Raw genomic sequence first — 19156 nt, forward strand, 5'->3', positions numbered from 1 at the left:
AACAAGCCGTGGCTGAATGCTAAACAAGCACTAGGCACTGCGATAAGCACCCCCCAGGACGTTGGTGCTATCTCTCCAAATTTTCAGATGAGGAAATCTGCCTTCAGTCACAAAACTAAGGGTCACAGCTCCAGTGTCTGTGGTCTTGATCACTGCACCAGAAAAAGGGAATGCAGAAGAAAGGGAAAGGAGAAAGGGGTATGTAATTTATTAAGACAGGAATACTGTCATATTTGTAGCTTGATTTTCTTAGTGTTATTTTAAGATACAGTCAGCACTATTTCCCCCACATCCCTTCTTCTAGTCTAACTGTATCAGACAAATAAATAAAGTTTTTGTGAAACAATAAAATAATAAGAGAGGTGTTATATGTGGGAAATGAGCTAAGATCCTGCCTCCATAGGTCTTGGGAGTTGGTTTCCACCTCTTGCTCCTACCTCCACCTTTGAAGTGGTCAGAGGCCTCTTCCCTGCACTCTCTGGCCCAACATCAAAGCCTTTAACTTGTTTCCAGAAAAGACAGGACAGGAGCGCACCAGCAACCCTCTCCCAAGGTCAGGGAACCTCCTTGCTCAGGTGTCTTGTATGGAAACAAACTGAGAGCGGAAGGAAGGACAGGCTCGCCTGGCTCCTAGGTCCTCCGGAGTTAAAGAAAGGCTCCCTCTGAAATCCCTTCCTTAGAGTGGACATGGTGGGATGCACGTAACGAGGTTAGTCTCCTCCTCTGGAAGGCTTGTCTACTCCTTACTTTCTATCTTCAGTGACCAAAAAGAGAACAGTAAAGGGTGAGGGTCTAATCCACACACCATGAAATGGCTGAAAAAGGGGTGTCAATGTGTGAAATCCAAGAAAGGAACCATAGGATGATGGGCCGTCTTCTCATCATGCCTGAGGAAAAAAACACCCTTGTGCAATCCAAGGAGGAAACTTGGTTTAAGGATATTCTGGCTCCACCATCTACTAGCTATGTGACCTAGGAAAGAATATTTCACCTTGCATCTGTAAAAAATAGAAAATAATTGGACTTATTTAATTTATCTATTTTCAATATATCTTTATTGATTTCAGAGAGAGGAAAGAAGAGAGAGAGACAGACAGACAGATAGAAACATCAATGATGAGAGTCATTGGGGATTGAGCCCACAACCCGGGTATGTGCCCTGACTGGGTATTGAACCCCGATCACCTGGATCCTAAGTCAACACTCAACCGCTGAGCCACGCCTGGCCAGGCTGGACTTATTTTAAAGGGTTGTTTTGAGGTTTATAAACCTACTACCCAGAAACCCTTTAAAACTGTGCCTGGCATAAGTGCAATAAATATTAGCTATTATTATGGCCATTGCTGTTAGTATTATCATTAGCACCACTCTGTTTTCTCTCTGCTGTGTCCCCCACTCCCCTGTGATAATAAATCTTTCCTGAAGACCACCTCTGGTGATTTCAATGTTGTCTTCTATGTTCCAAATTCTCTCTTGGAATATTCTTTGGAAGATTGGACGAAGAAGCTGCTTTCAAATAACTTCCTTTTCTTGGCACTAGTAATGGAAACGCCTAAATCAACCACTTAGCAATCAGGTGAGAGTCTCATAAATACAGCTGTCGGCACATGAGAAGTTAGCATTTTGCCTGTATAAAATATACCAAATACATATAATGTCATTATTCTTTTTGAGATGCATCACCCACTCAGGCCTGCCTCTAATATCTATCTTACTAGAAAAGAGCCATGACACAGATGGTTAAAAGCACTGAGACTGGCTGCCTGGGAAGGCTGGGGGTGCAAGGAACACCACCACTAGGTTCCCAGGAGGGGAAAAATCAGTCCCAGAGACACCAGACTGAATCCCTTGTTGTGGGGAAGGTGAATTAGGTAAATGGAGAGCTCACTGCTGGAGTATTCTGGGAAGCAGTGGTGGAGGTCAGTGCTGCAATACTCCCCAGTCCGTGGTGGTCTACGTATCTAAACTTACTGTCTCTCAAAGGGCTAGATATACTCTATAGTAGTTTAAAAACATAGTCTCCAAATATTTTTATGTTGTTCCCATTAAGAAGTAGATAAATATATCTTCCCCTTGAATCTGGGGTACGACTGCTTGAGTAATTGAATATGGTGGAAGTGATTTGTCACCTTCTGGGCCCAGAACCTAATAAATGGACAACTTGCTGAACCCAGCTACCACAGAACGAGGAAGGCTGAGCTGCTTGTGGAGAAGCCTCCGTGAAGAGGCTCGTGTCGGAAGGAACGAAGGCTGTGGCTCTCAGCCCTAGCTGAGCCCCCAGCTGACAGGCAACACCATGGGCCCCCCATGAGAGTGGGCCATCCGAGAAGTGGATGCTCCAGCCCCACTTGAGCCACCCCAGTTGCCACTACGTAGAGCAGAGATGGGTTTCTCTGCTGAGCTCTGCCCAAGATGTAGATTTATGAGTCAAATGATCGGGTTTTTTTTTTTTTACACACTTTGTTTGGGGAAGGTTTCTAATGCAACTAGATAATCGATACATTCCATGTTCTGGGAAGAATCCTTTCCTGGATCCTTTCAAGCCTTTTCTCTATCCTGAAATATTGCTTTCTTTGCTCTCTCCTCTTAACTGAAGACTGAAATTAGCTGTCAAAGCTGGATACGCTGCAGAAACCCAAGGAGTCTTTGGTCAGAATGCAGATGCCATGACAATTTCCCAGTAATAATCTTCAGATGGGTTTTCTATGTGTCAAGCAGTACAAAACGTGTCCCTAAAAGGATTAATGCCAGTCTGTTGAAATCGGACTTCTTCTTATTAATCATAGAAATACAAATTATATCAACGAGATACAACTTCACACTGGTCAAATTAGCTGGCTTTTTCTTTTTTTTTAAAGGATAATATTTAATGCCTGTGAAGTTAGGATAAAATCAATATATTGCCCATGGCAGGATAAATTAGTACAACCATTTAGACAATAATTTGGCAATGTGTAACATACACACTCCCATCCATGCACATTAACAATACTAACCTTTGACTCAGTAATTTTACTTCTCATAATTTATCGTAAGTGAATAATCTAAAGTAAAAAAGAAAAAAAAAAGAATCTTATAGAGGAAGATGTTTATTGCAGCTTTATTTATCACGATGAAAGAACTGGAAAGAGGTTAAATTTCTAGATATGGAGAAATAATTTAAATAAAAGTATATTGTATCAGCCTCATGGAATGTCATGCAATAATTAAGATGATAATAATGAAGACCAGTAATCCTCAGCCTATGATGTAATAGTAAGTGGGGGAAAAATCAGAATAATATAAAACTATATGCCCACTGATTACAATTTTATAAGAACAGATGAACACATCAACAAGTATTAAAAGGGAACAAAGACAAAATGCGTTATTTTATATGATAGTTTATATTAGACTTTTTCCCTTTTAGAAACAAAACTTTCTATTTTTTTTAAACATTTAAAAAAGAAGGGATAAAGAAATAATCCGTTAATCTTTATCCAACGAAAGGGAACTTTAGTTCCCGGCAAGGAGTGGGTCCCACTGGCCGAATTTAAATGCTGACGGAATTTAAATGCCGTCTTTTAAAGGTTAAATACTCAGAAACCTAAGCATATACGTTCTTTTTTACAGGCAAAAGGAAAGAAACCATTATTTGTACAGTTGATCCTGGAAAATATATGGAGTTTGTATGATGCTGTCTTTTAAATGCCGTCTTTTAAAGGTTAAAAACAATAAAGTCACTCTCCAACCCAACTGGCTGAACATTTTCTTGGTGAAAACAGTTATTGCTCTACTGTTGAATAAAACCAAGAACTAATACTTGGGTCTCATGGAATATGTTACTTGACATAGATAACTTAATGCTAAGTTACTTTGGTAACTTGCTAGAGAATGAGTCCTCTATCATTTTATATACCAATTTATCCTTTGGGTGTTCAGGAAGAGAAAATGGAGGTAATTCAGAGATTGCCGTTAAGTTAGCATATTATAATTTCGGCTTTGTTTCTCTCCCCTTTCAACCTCTTACTTTTTTCTTCCTGGGCTTCTAAAATATAAAGTGCTAAAATAAAACCAGCAACAACAATTCGTATTTTTAGAGTGAACTTTAATCCGATTTTCACAAAGATTCCTGCCAATTCAAAATCACTGCTGTTCTCTTGGTGCTAGTCATGCAGTGACTGTCTTTTGCATTAAAAATTAAGAATGACAGTCACATAGGAGAAAGAAAACCTGGCTCAGACTTCTCAGTTGGTCCAATGGACACCAGGAAAAGCAAAGGGAAGACTGACTGCAACTGTGTACTTCGATGCAAACACCAGATACCTGTCACCCTAAGGCGCCAGGGAAGCTTTGTGCTGGACCGTGCGGCAAAACGTCAAGTGCATGTTTGCACAAACTAATTTCCAAGTGGGACTGTTTACATTTTACCTTAAAGAAAAATGGCTGCTGGAACACTGAATCTATTTCAGAATTTTAGTCACATTGCCGTAGTAGACACCAAGAAGTCTGTAATTCTGCCTCTAAGTTGTTAGAGCAGCAAGAAGCCAGGCTTCAGTCCTCTCCGTGGCCCGTTTGAAATCAGCCCACTCAGTGCTAATACAGATACAAACACGTCAATCAGCCATTAGGGCTGAAGAAACATCGTGGGAGCTAAAATGTAAACTCCTATTTGGTTCCAAGGCTTCTAAACTGAGCATCCTATTGCACGTAATAAAACAGGCAGAAGTCAAGATGTTCTCCACCATGAGAAAATAAAATTGAATGAGGTTAAATTATATTAAGGAAATAAACCCTAAACTGAGTATCTTTTAGGAAACCCAAATACATGATACTTCTGGCTCTTGCAAGAAGAAAAAAATTACCATTCTTGCTCTTCCCCTCTAAATTGTTTGAGTTATTTAAAAGAATCGACACTGCCCGGCCAGTGTGGCTCAGTGGTTCAGTGTCGCCCCCATGAACCAGGAGATCACGGTTCGATTCCCCGTCAGGGCAAATGCCCAGGCTGCAGGCTCGATCCCCAATAGGGGGGTGATCAATGACTCTCTCTCATCATTGATGTTTCTCTCTCTTTCCCTCTCCCTTCCTCTCTCTGAAATCAATAACAACATATATATAAAAGAATCTACATTAATAACTCTTGATCGGTGTCAAAGTAAAAATTGCTTAATATTTAAGTGATATAATCAGTAACATTAAGCATCATGGCTTTGATCTTAATTGGCTCCTGGTACTGTGACTTACACTGAAGTTGTCTGTGGGCTTTAACACTACAGAAGGTCCCCATCTTTTCTTTGCTCAAACAGGCGACAGCATGCTTGTAAACTGGAAAGCCCTGCTTAATGATGCAAATGTTTAGGTAATGATTAGAGACACTCTGAGCTGCAAATTCTCTTGTGATCTAAAATTTGCTCAAGTAGAAGGTAGCTTCAGGCAGAACTGAAGGTGTATCTACAAATGATGATTGCTGAATCTGTTAATTTAGAGTTGTTTTTCTTTGAAATGTCTTTATTCATTACAATTTGCTGGTGACCTCAACTTGATTAAAAAAAACAAAAACACCTGCAAAACATGATTAGTATCTGAAGTCTATGCTTGCCATTAAGCAGCTGTAAGTTTTAATTCGGAAATTGTAACAGTGCTCTCAGAGGTGTCAGTCAGAATGTCTGAACCAGAAAAGATCTCGGTTCTCACCTTGAGTAAACAGCGCTACCTCTTTCTTACACCTTGGAGAGACTGGGTCTCTGTAGAAGTAGATATTTGGGCCATGGTGAGTTCAGTGGCACTTTAAGTAAAAATTAACACTGGAGTGTGAGACTATGGAATACACCCAGAGCCGGCATTCATTGGGTACCACGCGGTGGGGTCCGTTTTAATTGGTCAGCTCCCTCGCCAGAGAGCTGGCTAAATATTTTGATTATCATCTTGCAATATACAACTTCTTGGAATGTAAATTAGAGAATTGTCACGGATGCCAATATTTATATATTAGAGTTTTAAGGTCTTGGATATAGATTTTTTTTTTTAAGTATGGCAAAAGTATTGAAGTGAGTTAAATCTCCTCTGGGATATTAGCATAAAATCTATAGAGAGGAAAGTTCAGATCCAAATGAAATGAGCAGAATAATGCCAATGCTCAATCAATTTGACTTTATGTTGTAAAACCACCAAACAGCATGTTTACGAGGACAGAGTCTAGAGGTCAAAGGTTTCAGCTACACAGCTCAACTTCTCAAGAAGAGTCCTGATTTCTTTTTTTCCCCTTCTTTTGATCCCATAATCCCCATGTCCTAATTTTGAGTTCTGAGCGTGTGGTTACCACGGTTATCCAAATTCAGGCCTGACATCATTTTACACTCATGTCTTCCTGTCTTGAGGTATGAAGGTTCCCAGCAGTGACCCTGGAGACCAGTCTATTCTGCCTTAGTTTACACCTGAGAGAACAAGGCCCAGGGCAATTAGGCGGCTTGCCTGAGTATGTGACACAGTGGGAAATTAGACCCAATCTGTGACTCTTTCCAAAAACTCCTGTCTGTCCACTCAGATCAGCGCAGAATAAACACCACTGGTGAAATGCAGTCGTCAGAACAGGCTCCGTGATTTGCAGGGGCCAATGCAAGATGAAAATGTGGGACTCCTTATTCAAAAAGTACTAAAAGTTTCAAGATGGCTATAGCAGAGCACTCTAGGCACAGGGCCAAGTGTGACTGCCCAGGTTCACATGCCCATAAAACTGACCACCAGTGCAGTTTCATTATTACTAGGCTTTGACTCTACGAAGGCAAAGGGGAAGAAAGGCTCTTTGATCACTGAAAATGGCCATACGTGATGTGTTTCATAGATAAATGAAGGAATGAGTGAGCGAGTTAAGGAAAGCACCTAGAAAATCACTCAGGGTCAGCCGGGGTTAATACAGTAAGTCACCCAAAGTACCTGGTCCATTATTTAAGAGTCACAATTCATCATCTGAAACTAGTTCACAACGTAATAAACTTTCCAAGCCCCAACACAAATAAGTTGCCAGAATCATGTCCAAAACATGAGTGACAATGTATACATGTGGTAGCATAACTGTGCTTTTATGTGCTCAAGAAGTGCCAACTTCTTACCAAAACTTTTGTATTTTTTCTGTCTCTTTCTGCATTTAGAAGTAGCCATCCAGATGTTTTATGGAACCTATCCATATGCAAAATCTACAAGCCCTTCAGATATGAATATTTCATACATTGCTAGGCATCCTTGATTTGAAACAATAGTACTAATAACAAAACTAGTACAATATGTTGAGTTTTCATTATGTTAGATAGCATGCTAAGCACTTGGCATACATTTCCTTCTGAAGAAAGACATCATAACATCTCCATGGGTAGACACAGTATCCTGATTTACCATAAGGAAAACACCACTCTTCGAGGTTGAGTGGCAGTATCAGATTTTGACCTAGGGCCATTTGGACTCCTGGAGAGATCAAGAGATTTTTGGAAGGAAAATAGTACGGGCTGGATATACAGAGAGCACACAGCAAGGTCTGTGGCTTAAGGGATACAACTTGCATTTGACAAGGCCCGGGTGAAGGTTCACTTTGGTGAACAAAAACGCAACCATAAAGGACTGAAAGTAAACATCTCCGATATTGAAAACCTAGGTGGTTCATTTTACAGTATTACTGCAGAGGCAGACCAGTTATATGATGCTAGGTACAAAGTTGAACAAAGATAGCGCCTCCTCACCCATATTTTATGGGGCCTCGGGGATGATTTATTGCATTACTGTGCCAAGAAAGGACGTTAAACAGTCCAGAGTGAAGGAAGAACCAGGCTAAGATTTCCAGTCAGGGAACCTGCAATACATTTCATTAAGGGACAAGACAGACAAAAGGTGGGTAAATTTCCTCCGTACATACAAGATGTGCGATATGTAGCTTAAACACCTGAAACTTTAACTTCAGAGCTTCAGGGGTTAATGGATGTTTTGAAGTAGGAACCATAACAAAATGTGAATTTATAATCATGAAATGTCTCAGAGTTAAGGAGTATAGAGTTAGTGTTTCTGTCTCTACCCATCAAGAAATAAAAGTGCCTTCATAATGATGGCTTATATGTATTATGATATTTCAAAGTGTTAATATGACAGGGGTATCATTTCTCACTTAACACATGATACAGAAAAAAATTAAGAAAAATATGGAAGCATAATGAAGGAACATTCATTTTATATATTCCGGGCACTCTTTTGTAGTATTGTCCTCCAGTGTCATGACTTTTAGCTTTATTTGCTTCATTAAATGAAAATTCTGTTCTAGGTATGCAAAATTTCAAATAATGGCAAGAAGATATTTCTGGCCAAACACATGAATATTTTTATGTAATATACACTGTGTTTACACAATATGCATATGTAACAATATAAAAATACACGCTCTGCAACAAAATGCTGATTTTGTTCCTGTATCCATTGGTAAGTCTCCTCCACCTAAGTCAATAGTGGTGGTTGAAAGGTGAACCGTCAGTGGTGCTCGGGCAGGCTAAATAGCCATCTCAGACGGTGAATAAAGAACATTTGAATTTATTTAAGAAAAAGGGAGGGGGGGATGGGGATATGCAAAGGGTAGGGCTATTGTGCCAAAGGGTACTGTGCCAAAGCACTGTGCCAAAGGGTACTGGGTTCATGATGGCAGCAATAATGTACTTGGGCCAGTGAAACAAGAAAGAGCATAGAAGCAGCAGGAGAGCCGAGGCCTGGCTGTTTTGGCTCCCTGAGAAGTCAGAGAGAGAAGGGGGCCTTGGAGACAGGTTCAGGGGCAAGTCTGGGATGAGCTGCGCCTGCCCATTGCTCCCCTGGTTTCAAGTCTCCTGGGGTCCCCTCAGAGGGATGGAGATGGCGCTGCTGGTGTGTCCCTTTATGGGGAGTGCTCACTGGGTCCTTTGTCTTGAGCATGTTTATCTCTTTCTGGCAGGCAGGAACCTTAGGGGAGATCTCAGGGGAGGGTCTCAATAGAATATTCATCAGCTTTCCAGGGGTGCTCTTTCAGGGCCATGGTCTCCACTGATCAGCAGGGGGCCATTAGTCAACGCAGCTGGTCCTGGGACCACTTGTCTGGTTTTGCTGCTTATCTGGGCCTGGAGCTGAAATATAGCTGAGGCCTAGATGTTATCTTTAGGGAGGAACACTCAGAGTTCTAAACCACATGACCAATGACATGCTAGGGAAGGAGAGATTACCCTGGGGGCAAGGTTCTTATTTTGCCAGTTTTGCCCCTTGCTCGGTGGCATCCGGGGCTTCCTGCCCTGGTGCGTCTCTGTACTCAGGTTTCTGTCCCTGGGTTTCTGTCCCTGGCCCACCAAACAGTGGTGGTGGTCCCACTCTCTCGTCCAAGGCTACATTAGGCTTAGGGCAGGTGCCTGATTCTATCCGTGAAGACCAAGGGGAAGCCAACTGCTAGGAAAGGTTTCAGAGGAAGACCTGGTCTCTTGTTCTGTTTTATTCTCACCTGGAATGTACCAGTCTTAGTGGGAACATAAAAAGAGCTAGTCAAGGAGAGGCTCAGAGGCTGAGAAGAGCGGAGAAAAGCACGGAAGCATGCGAGTCTCTGATGACATTTGTTGAGTCACCTCATCTCAGGGCTTTATGTGACTTAGCACGTCTTCATTGTTCAAGCGATTTTGAGTTGGGTTTTCTGTTACTTGTAGACAAAACTTACTTGACTGAGCACCTACTGTGCTCTAAAAACTGTGCTGGCCAATTTGCACACATCTAATTAAGTTAACATCTCTTTAAGATAAGGGCTGTTTTCTCCACTTAACAGACAAGGAACTAAGACTCTTACAGAGGCTAGTGATACACCCAATTTCTCACCTCTCATTAGCAGACAGGGCAGGATTCCAACCCAGTCTACGTGCCTTCAAAAGTTATTTAAAAGCTCTGCATGTGTTTGTGTATATGTGTGGTGGTTCTGTATTTTTATATATGCCCACCCTTATGCACCTATGGTGAAGGTTGTTATTTATCTCATTTATCACAATCATTTCTCTCATTCTTGGGTCTTTGAGAAAAATGGCAGGGCATAATTGAGGAAATATGCAACAAAACAAAGCAAACGGTAAGAACTGGGAAAAGTAATCACTACCAAATTGCCTTATCCATTAGGAGTTTCTTATTTTCCTTCTCATGGGTCAGGTAATTCAAAACTCTGTTCTTGCGGCTAGTTGAAATATTGTGCCAGATGACGACGGCATAAAATACTTATCATTAAGACCTTTGATGAGTGTTTTAAGGGAGATAGGTGTCTCTAAAGAAAATACTGAATCAAAGGTGGCACATTTTCTGTGTAGAGGTGACATGCACCCTCCCCTTTTCCCAGAAGAACCTGCTAGGCAATCAGGCATTCTTCCTCCCGCCGCCCGACCTTGGATGTGGCCCCACAAATTTCTACAACACAAGCTCCAGCAGTCACTACCAAGCCATTAGGTTTGGCTTTCTACTCTGAAACTCATTTGCCCTGTCTGTCCTACATCCATGTTCAGTGGGGGATGGCTCTTCAGGGATGTAACTGAAAATTACAGGGAAATTGTGCAATGGTAACATATCAACCCCTGAGAGCTGACTGAGGTGCAATTACTACTAACTGAAAACATTATCTATGTATGTCTGAAATTGAGTCTAAAAACTATATTAGCAGCAATGAAGTTTAAGTGATCCCGAAAGAAAAGGGCAAAGTGTTGTAAAATGTAAATGGCAATAATAAATTTGAGAAGTAAGACTATTTTTTGTCTGTCTCTTTTTACAGATAGCTATATGCACATTCATGCAGTGGATTCATAGTTTTTAAATCATCATTAGATTTGATCTTACTACCAAGGTAATTAAAATATGAAAATATAGCACTAAGGAATCCTACTACTGACAAGAACAGTGGAGATCATCTAGACCCTCCCTGCTGCCCATCCCCACCTCGCTTTGTTCTAATCAGAAAACTAAGGCCAGCAAGGCCAGTGCCTTGTCCGTAGATAGCTGCTGGCTAACAGTTGAGCCAGGCTGGGTTTCAACTCCCAGCTCTGCTCTCTTTCTCCTTGTACAAACTGCTCTGACAGCCCCGTCCGTGATGGGTGCACACTTTGAACTCTACAATCACATTAGGCTAAACCTCAGATATTAGCTAAGTGTGTGGCAAAGAGAAGGAGAGACAGAGAGAGAGGTATGAAGAGAGTGAGGGAGGTCTCTGATAACTTTTTAGTTCTTTGGAGGCTTGGCAGAACACAGGCTCCTGATTTTCTCATTGACCTCTGAGGACACCAAGCCCCACAAGCTAGAGATGGTCTTGGCTTTCAGTGAATGAGGTGGGGTAGTTTTACCTGAGGAACCCCACCCAACTGGCCAAAAGACCAGCAAAGCCAGAGCCAATGCCAGAGCCAGCAAAGGATGACTGGCTTATCGCCATCACCTTTTGTTAACCAATCTTTGCTGAAGTGGCAGCTCCATTAGAACACCTTCCTATAGTCTTCCAAAATGGTCCCCTGGTCCCCCAAATGCTCCTTTATTCAGTCACCTCACAAAAGACACCTGGATTCAGGAACCCTATAAATTCAGTTAATTAGGTAAATAATACCCTCACAAGAAAGAAATGACTATATATAGTATGCTTAGTACAAAGTAGGACATGAAGCTCAGTAAGGTTAATTTTTGTGTTGTTACTACTATAATGATTTTATTTAAAAGCCCCAATTGATTGCTCTAAAAGTAACAGGGCCCTCCTCACCACTTAGGTTCTACAATTTTATTGTTTCTTCCACTGATTGAATCGAAGGGGTTTTTATAGTAAGTGGTTGAGATTATGGGCTTTGAAGTCAGACAGGCTTAGGCATGAATTTTGACTCTGCCACTGTGTGTCCCTAGCAGGGCACTTAACTGTGCTAGACAGAAAAATGTCGCCATCCCACCCCAAAGAGTCCATGCCCTGATCCCTGACCTGTCAATATGCTACTTTAAATGACAAAAGGGACTCTGCATGTGTGATTAAGTAAAGGCTCTTAAAATAGGGACATTTTCTTGGGTTATCTGTGTGGGTCCAATGTAACCACAGGGTCCTTAAAAAGTGGAAGAGGGAGGCATGAGTCCAAGGAGATGTGACTATGGAAGTCGGAGTCTTGGGATGGCTGACTTTGAAGGTGGAGGAAGGGATCACAAGCAAAGAAATGAAGGAAGCTTCTAGAAGCCGCAAGACCAGAAAACAGATTCTCTCCTTGAGCCTCCAGAAGGACAGCCCTTGACTGTTTCCCAATGAAAGCCATTTGGGCCTTCTGACCTCCAGAATTGTAAGGTATTATATTTGTGCTGTTTTAGACCTCTAAATCTGTGGTGATTTGTTACAACAGCAATAGTCAACTGAAGCTCCTTCAACATCTGTGTCTTCATCTATACAATGGTAAAAAAGTATGTGCCCCACTCCAAAGGGCTGATGCGAGGATTATATAAGAGAATGAAAATAAAACACTTCAGTGCTTGGCAGAGATTAAGAACTCAGTAAGTGCTCACTGTCATTATGCATATGATATCATCACACAGAGTAGGGATTTATACATTGCTGATTATAATAAACGGTGATTCTATAAATATAATTCATTGTATCGTAATAATACCTTACATCTGAGCAGCACTCATCTGGCTTCTACAAAGCTCTTTCACCTCTACTGTCTTATTGGACGCTCATCATCATTGTGAGTCCACAGAGGAGGGGACAGTGCTTTCCCGAGGTCCCTCAGAGTATGCCGTTGGCCAAAGTTGGGATCTAAATATAGCAGGCTTCCAATCTCATCATGTGGCTTATAGAAATACTCACAGAATGCAGAATCTTCCTAGGAAACAAAAATGATAAGCCAGATGATGATGGGCTTATTCATCGCACATCAGACCATTTCCCGTATGATGTTGCCCAGGGAAGTTTTCTGCCAGGGCCTCGAGGCCCTGTTCCTCCAAACACAGTCCAATTCCTCTCTGTAATGCATCTAGTCAATTGTGCAAAACACAAGGGAAAAAATTCCATCCCGACCACAGCAGGCAATCACCTTATGCCCTGAAGCATGAAGTTTGATTACCCTTATCTCAGTTTATCATTAAATCAAAAAATGTTGCTGCGAATACTGGCCCAGGACTCCATTTATGAAATGGTATAGGCCAGTCAGCAGAAAGACGTGAGTGGCCTTTTACTTTCTTAATTTCTGCTCACTGTAAAGATCTTTTGCAAACTGGGGGGGGGGGGGGGGGGGGGGGCGGCCTCTTTAGCTTTGAGTAGATCTTACTTTTTTCGCTTTCATGAGCTAGCTGGGAAACTTTCCACTCATAACTGTTCTCCCCATGCTGTAGGCAAAAGGTTTCAGATCTACTATCCAGTGGCCTGCTAACACTAGCCTTGAAGTCCAGAGCCTTGCTTGGATGGGAATCTGCGCTCTGGCTACACTAGAGCATCATTTCTCAAAGTGTGGTCAAGGGACAAAAGGGGACACAAGTCACTTGAAGTGTCTGTTAAAAATGCAGACTCCTGGGTCCCAATCCAGATCCATGCTTGCTGGGACCCGAAGAATTTGCATTTTAGCCCTATGTGATTCCAATGAATTTTAAAGTTTGAGGACCACTGTTAGAGATCAAAGATGCGGGTGATGGCAGGGATGGTCTAGGTGTGTGCCTCAATTTCCATGGTATTATTCAGGTTTTTATCAGCCCAGGAGGCCACCAACATAGAACACTCACTGATCATCTACATTTGTCCTTCAACAACACCAATAGTGGCAGCCAGATTTCTGATATCATGAATCTGAAACAGCTGAAATCTGGGTCAGGGATATGCAACTAGGGGTCAAGGTCTGAGGTAAATCTGCAGGCCACTGGACCTCTCCTGCCAAGTTACCCTTTCCAATCTGGTTGAATTTGTGGCAAGTGTAGTGGGTAGAGAGCTGTTTATAGAACTGGCTTCAAGGTATGTATATCAGTTAAGGAGATGTGATAGAATCACAGGTGAAAAAACTGCACAGTGTAAGGCACAAGCGCATGGGCTCTGGAGCCAGACTGCATTTACATTTCTTTAATAGACACTGAGATATATACAGCACTCACTGCATGCCAAGCACTGTTCTAAGTGCTGTCTGTTCAAATATTAATTCATTTATGCGTCACAACAGCCCTACCAGGTGGGTGCTACCATCATCATCAACCTTTTATGTGGTGAAACTGGGGCTCAGAGACATTATGTAATCTGCTCAAGATCACACAGCTTATCAATCACGCAGCCAGTACTCACACCACGAAAAGCTGGCTTCAGAGTTCATGTTTTTAATGCCCCCCCGCCATGCTGATTCTTATGGATCCAAGTCCCCTGGTTCCACTACTCATTAGCTGTTCAACCCAGGAGAAATTACTTAAATCTCCCATCCCTCAGTCTCCCCCTGTATAAAATGAGGATATTATTAATAACAGTACCCACCTCATAGAATGCTGATCAAATAATTTAATATATGCATTAAAATGAGAATCAGGCACATAGTAAGCACTCAATAAATGCTAGCTCTTAGCTATTAGTCCCACACTCTCAGGGGTAGCGTGAGGGCTTAAATTAGATAACATACTTGAAGTGCTAGGCACAGTGCCATGGCACACGGTAAGCGCACAGTAAGCGCTCGCTGTTATTATTAGTTGAGTTGAGCCACGCCAGGTTATTTTAGGTCCTGTCTGGAAGGCAACTGTGCTTTATGAAGGGGGAGGTAGCATGCCCTTCACTTCACAAAGTAACTGGGTGGGAGCCAGACTAATTACTAGACTCAACAGGTTCTCTGCTTTACATCACTGGAATATTCCTGAAAAGTTCCCAATATTGAATTTGTGTAGGCTTAGTCCATTTCCCCCACTGACCTATTTTATAATTTCTGATTGATCTTTCATTGGCAGTGATTCTTCACACTTCTCTCAGACTTCTCTAAGACTGTCTGTCATACATCTATTAACTTGTAAAAGGCTTAAATATATCAAGAGAAAATGAACTACTGGAGCAATTCTTGGCAAAGCAATTGGCTTAATCATTCTGTAACGTAAATGTTTTCCTTCTATTTTTCCTTTATTATGTGTTCTAACAAGCATGCTTATACCACACAGAACTTCCAGGCTTTCTTCCTGCAAAGCTTATCAAGTCCACTATTAAACTTAACCACCTGTCGATTACCATTTATGTTAACTCAAGGGGTTAATGATGGCTTGGAAACAACCCTCATACCCAAAACAGCACAGCTTGGGGTAGGGATAGGCATGAAGGGGAGGAGGGAGAAGCTAAGGGAGATAGGCGGGTGGGGTCATGAGGAGCCACTGATGGGAGGGTGAGTTTGTCCTGAAATCTCAGACCCAGAAAGGGGTGCTGAATCCCCAGGGACTCTCATGGATAGGGTTTTCGAAAAGGAAGAATTAGTAACTTTCCAAGTCATTTCCTGCTTTCCCCCTCCCTATTACGAAAAACAGTCAATAGCTCCAACCCCATTTCTTGCAGTGTACCAGTCACTATAGGCCATAACTGCAATGTAATAAATTCAATTAACACATTTACTGAAATATTTGCTGCATACTTACAGGGTGAATAGACAATCTGGCCTCTTGGGGCTGCAGTGTAATGAGCACCTAGAGTCCAACTCTTATCATTCTCACAGTTTCAACAAGTCTCTACTTTCCCTTCCACTTCCTATCTCCACATTTCCTTCTCCCACCACCAAAAATCCCCATATATGTATGCAATTTATTCTGTATTATAGAGTCTATGTTTGGAGTCTTTTCAGGTTAAAAAAAAAAAAGAGGACGTCTATGAGGAAACAAGCTTCTAGTTTGGTTCTGCTAAACACCACTGTGGGAGAAACCATCTTGCTGGGAAATCTGAGGCAATCGTGCCATGCTCTGCAATGTTCATGCGAAACACTGAACCATTTGGCAGTTGACATGGGGGGGTATCAGTTCTGATCACGCAGCAATTACTAAATCATCACCAGATTGATCCCATTCATTCTGATGGTTTAAGCAGCGGGGCCATCTGCTGAATGACTAAGGACCAGAGACACTCAATAAGTATTTGTGGATTGCATGGCAAACTGCCTCCTCGCACCTGAAATGCAAGTCTGTCCTAGGTTAGGACTCAAACATGGACAACTGATCTAGACCCCACCCCCACCCCAGGGCCTTTGCCTAAGCTGTTCTCTATGCCTGGAATGCCCTCCTTCTCACCACCTCCCCCACTGCCCCTCACTGTCCACCTGTCCAAATCCTACCTAGTTCAAGGACCAGCTCAAATATCAGTGGCTCCACAAAGCCTTCTCTGACCACCCTCGCCAGAAATAACCTCTCACTCCTCTCAGTTTCCATAGGTCTGTGTGTAAGTTTTCTGACACAACACTTGCCATTTTATTCTGGCTATGTGTTGACCTTGTCTTTTCCATATACCACTCAGTAAGACCCTTGAGCTTTGGAAGTGTGTCACGTTCCTCTCTGAACCCTCTCCCCACCCTGGCACCTACTTGTACAGCACAGACACTTGGTAAAAGTTAGCTGGATGAACAAATGGTTACCCCAGCAATGGTAGAAACAGAAACATTCTTTATGTGGCATTCTTTATTTATACTGCAAACACAGGAGCATTCTTTATCCCTCCTTCTGCCTCTCGTTCTCCTTCTGTAGCTTTAAAAATATGTTTACTCCATCCACCAACTACCCGGGAGAGGTTTGGGGACCTACTGATAAATGTAGACAACTCTGCAGACCAAAGGATCTCTCCGAGACCCTTCGAATGACAAGTAAGGCCTAGGCCCATGCAGATGCTGGGGGAGTCCGAGTCCCTGGTCTGCTGACAAGCCGGCACCTGGGGAATGGAAGCGTGATTTTCTCAAAGAGCTTCATCTGCTCTGGTTCATATGTGCCAGTTCCTCAGCTGAGTAGAAACTCCAGACTTTATTTTTAAATACAGACTCCAATAATAGGCCAAGTAATTGCCCATCATCTGAGGCCTTATTATACATGTACCAACATATCGGACTTTTTAAAACCCATATTCCCTTCCCATAAATATATGTTGAAAACCTTAAATTTCAGCATTATTGCAGCGGTAATGTGTTATTTGTTTTTCTTCCTTCCCACAGGGATCCTGAATAAAAAAGAACACCAAAAAATGCTGATGCATGGGTGACGGGTTCTCAACAATGCATCTGATGACTCACAGACGTAAAAGGATTCTCGCACAATCGTAACGAAGAAAAATGTATATTACAATACAATGCACAGTCCAACTTGGGTAATACACTTTCCCTCCTGTTGCCCCTGATGCTCCAGCAGCTGTAGCTCACTGTCTTTGCTGATGGGGCCCATAAATACTCCTGGGAAATGGGAAAGGATGCATAATGGATCTTCACCTGCCAAGATCAGGGAAATGAATGTGACTCGCACCCTGATGCAGAAGCACTTTTTGGTGGAGAGTGATGAATATTGCCATTTGTCCTCTGCCACTGAAATTTTAGACAGGGAAGCCTAACATGGAGAAAAACAGTGGGAGGAGATAACTGTTCTAGGACACTTGAAAAGACAGCATGTCATAATTATTTGGCCAACAGGAATAAAAATGAAAGAAGAGTACAAGGATACGACTGAGTTCAGAGAAAGGTTAACATTTAAGAGCACACCCATTGTGTACATATCATTTGATTCAGTAGAAAATTTTCCCCTCAAAATCTGACTCTTTCGTTGAAAAACAAATGTCAGAAATATCAGGGACTCAGAACATTGTTCCTGGAAACAATTCAGTGCAGTGATGGAGACGTGGGCTGAGAGGTAAGGCAGACCTGGTGCAAATCCCGATGCACACCTTCCTGCTGCACCTGCCTGCTGTGACTTTAGGAAAATAACTTGACTTCCCGGTGCCTGAGTTTCTTTCTTGATAAGGCTCTGGAGCAAACACCTCACGCAGGTGTTGGCGGGTAACACGATATAAGGAAGATAAAGATCTTAGATGGTGCCTAGAATTTAGTAAGCAGACCAACAGTGAGTGGCTGCCCCTTTGTCTTCTTCCTCTTTATCATCATCATCAGCATCATCGAAGGGGGCCAAAGTTTTGTCACCCTGAAGCAGCCTTTTGGGATACTGATTTTAAGCTGTTTATTGCGAACCCAAAGACTCAGAAAGAACCTTTGACCCTCCCCCTTTCCTGCCCAAGAGATTCAGACGGATAAACCAGCCTCAGGAAGGAGATCTTAGGCTATTCACCTTAGCCTAATTTGAATTAAGTATGGTAAATAAGAGGGCTTTCAAGGCAGGGACCTGTTAGCTAGACATCGCTTGTGTCCCATTGTTTCTGCGTCGCCTAGCAAGGATCTTCCTGCCAGGTGTGCTCTGCTCTTCCTCAGCTCCCTATAAATCGCCAGTTCCTACTGAAATCTAATACCCTATCCCACCCCGTTATCCCTGGTCCAAATACATCTTATATACTCGGTGTTGCCTCACTGTCTTTGAAATTTTCACACATATGTGAATTACCCATGCCCACGTATTAAAACTTGATTTTCTCCCGTTAATCTGTATGCTAATTTGATTATTAGCTCAGCCTAGAAGAACTTAGAAGGTGAGAGGAAAAGCATTATTTTTTTTTTTAGTCCCGACAATATCACCCCAGCTGTTTTGTGGCTGATGTCATTAGTAAATATTAGGAAAAGAAACAAGAATACTATCTCCCACCGTAACATGGGGCACATCAAACTCCCCTTCCTACATCAAACTCCAAGAGCAGTACCTTCTAAGTTTTTTTTTTAAGGTGGGCAACATAGCCTAGCAAATATATACACCTAATTCATGTCACTCTTGCTTTAATAAGCAATGACTACTGTAGCAGATCTCTTACTGAGTAAAAAGAAGAACAAAACAAGTGATGGAAAGCTCTGAGTACTATTAGACACGGGGCCCTGATTTAGGCCCAGCACACGCTCTTTGTGCAAAGGGATGAAGCAGTAACCTGTTCAGTTCTCCAAAGAACTCGACAAGGTCCTTTCTGTGTTCAGTCTTTTGGGATCACAAGCTAAAGGATACTTTTTTTTTTTTTTCTTCCTCTTTCAAATAGAGTGAATTCTGAAGGTCTAGGATTGAGTGTTGTCTGAATGGCTACTTCTAATTCTAATTC

At 42.1% G+C, this 19156-nt stretch overlaps 1 protein-coding gene across 14 annotated transcripts in view; it reads right to left on the reverse strand.

Annotated features, from left to right (window-relative positions):
- Positions 1 to 19156, reverse strand: part of SEMA6D (semaphorin 6D) — a 478544-nt gene that overhangs the window by 31059 nt on the left and 428329 nt on the right. The window contains exon 5 of one of the 14 annotated variants that reach the window (XM_016211208.2): positions 12615 to 12830. The exons of the other annotated variants lie outside the window; for them this stretch is intronic. The gene's annotated coding sequence lies outside the window, so the exon portion shown is untranslated. The remainder of the gene's footprint in view (positions 1 to 12614; positions 12831 to 19156) is intronic. 14 annotated transcript variants of the gene reach the window in all.

Source organism: Miniopterus natalensis, chromosome 1, assembly GCF_054644295.1.
Source record: "Miniopterus natalensis isolate mMinNat1 chromosome 1, mMinNat1.hap1, whole genome shotgun sequence".
Lineage (NCBI taxonomy): Eukaryota > Metazoa > Chordata > Mammalia > Chiroptera > Miniopteridae > Miniopterus > Miniopterus natalensis.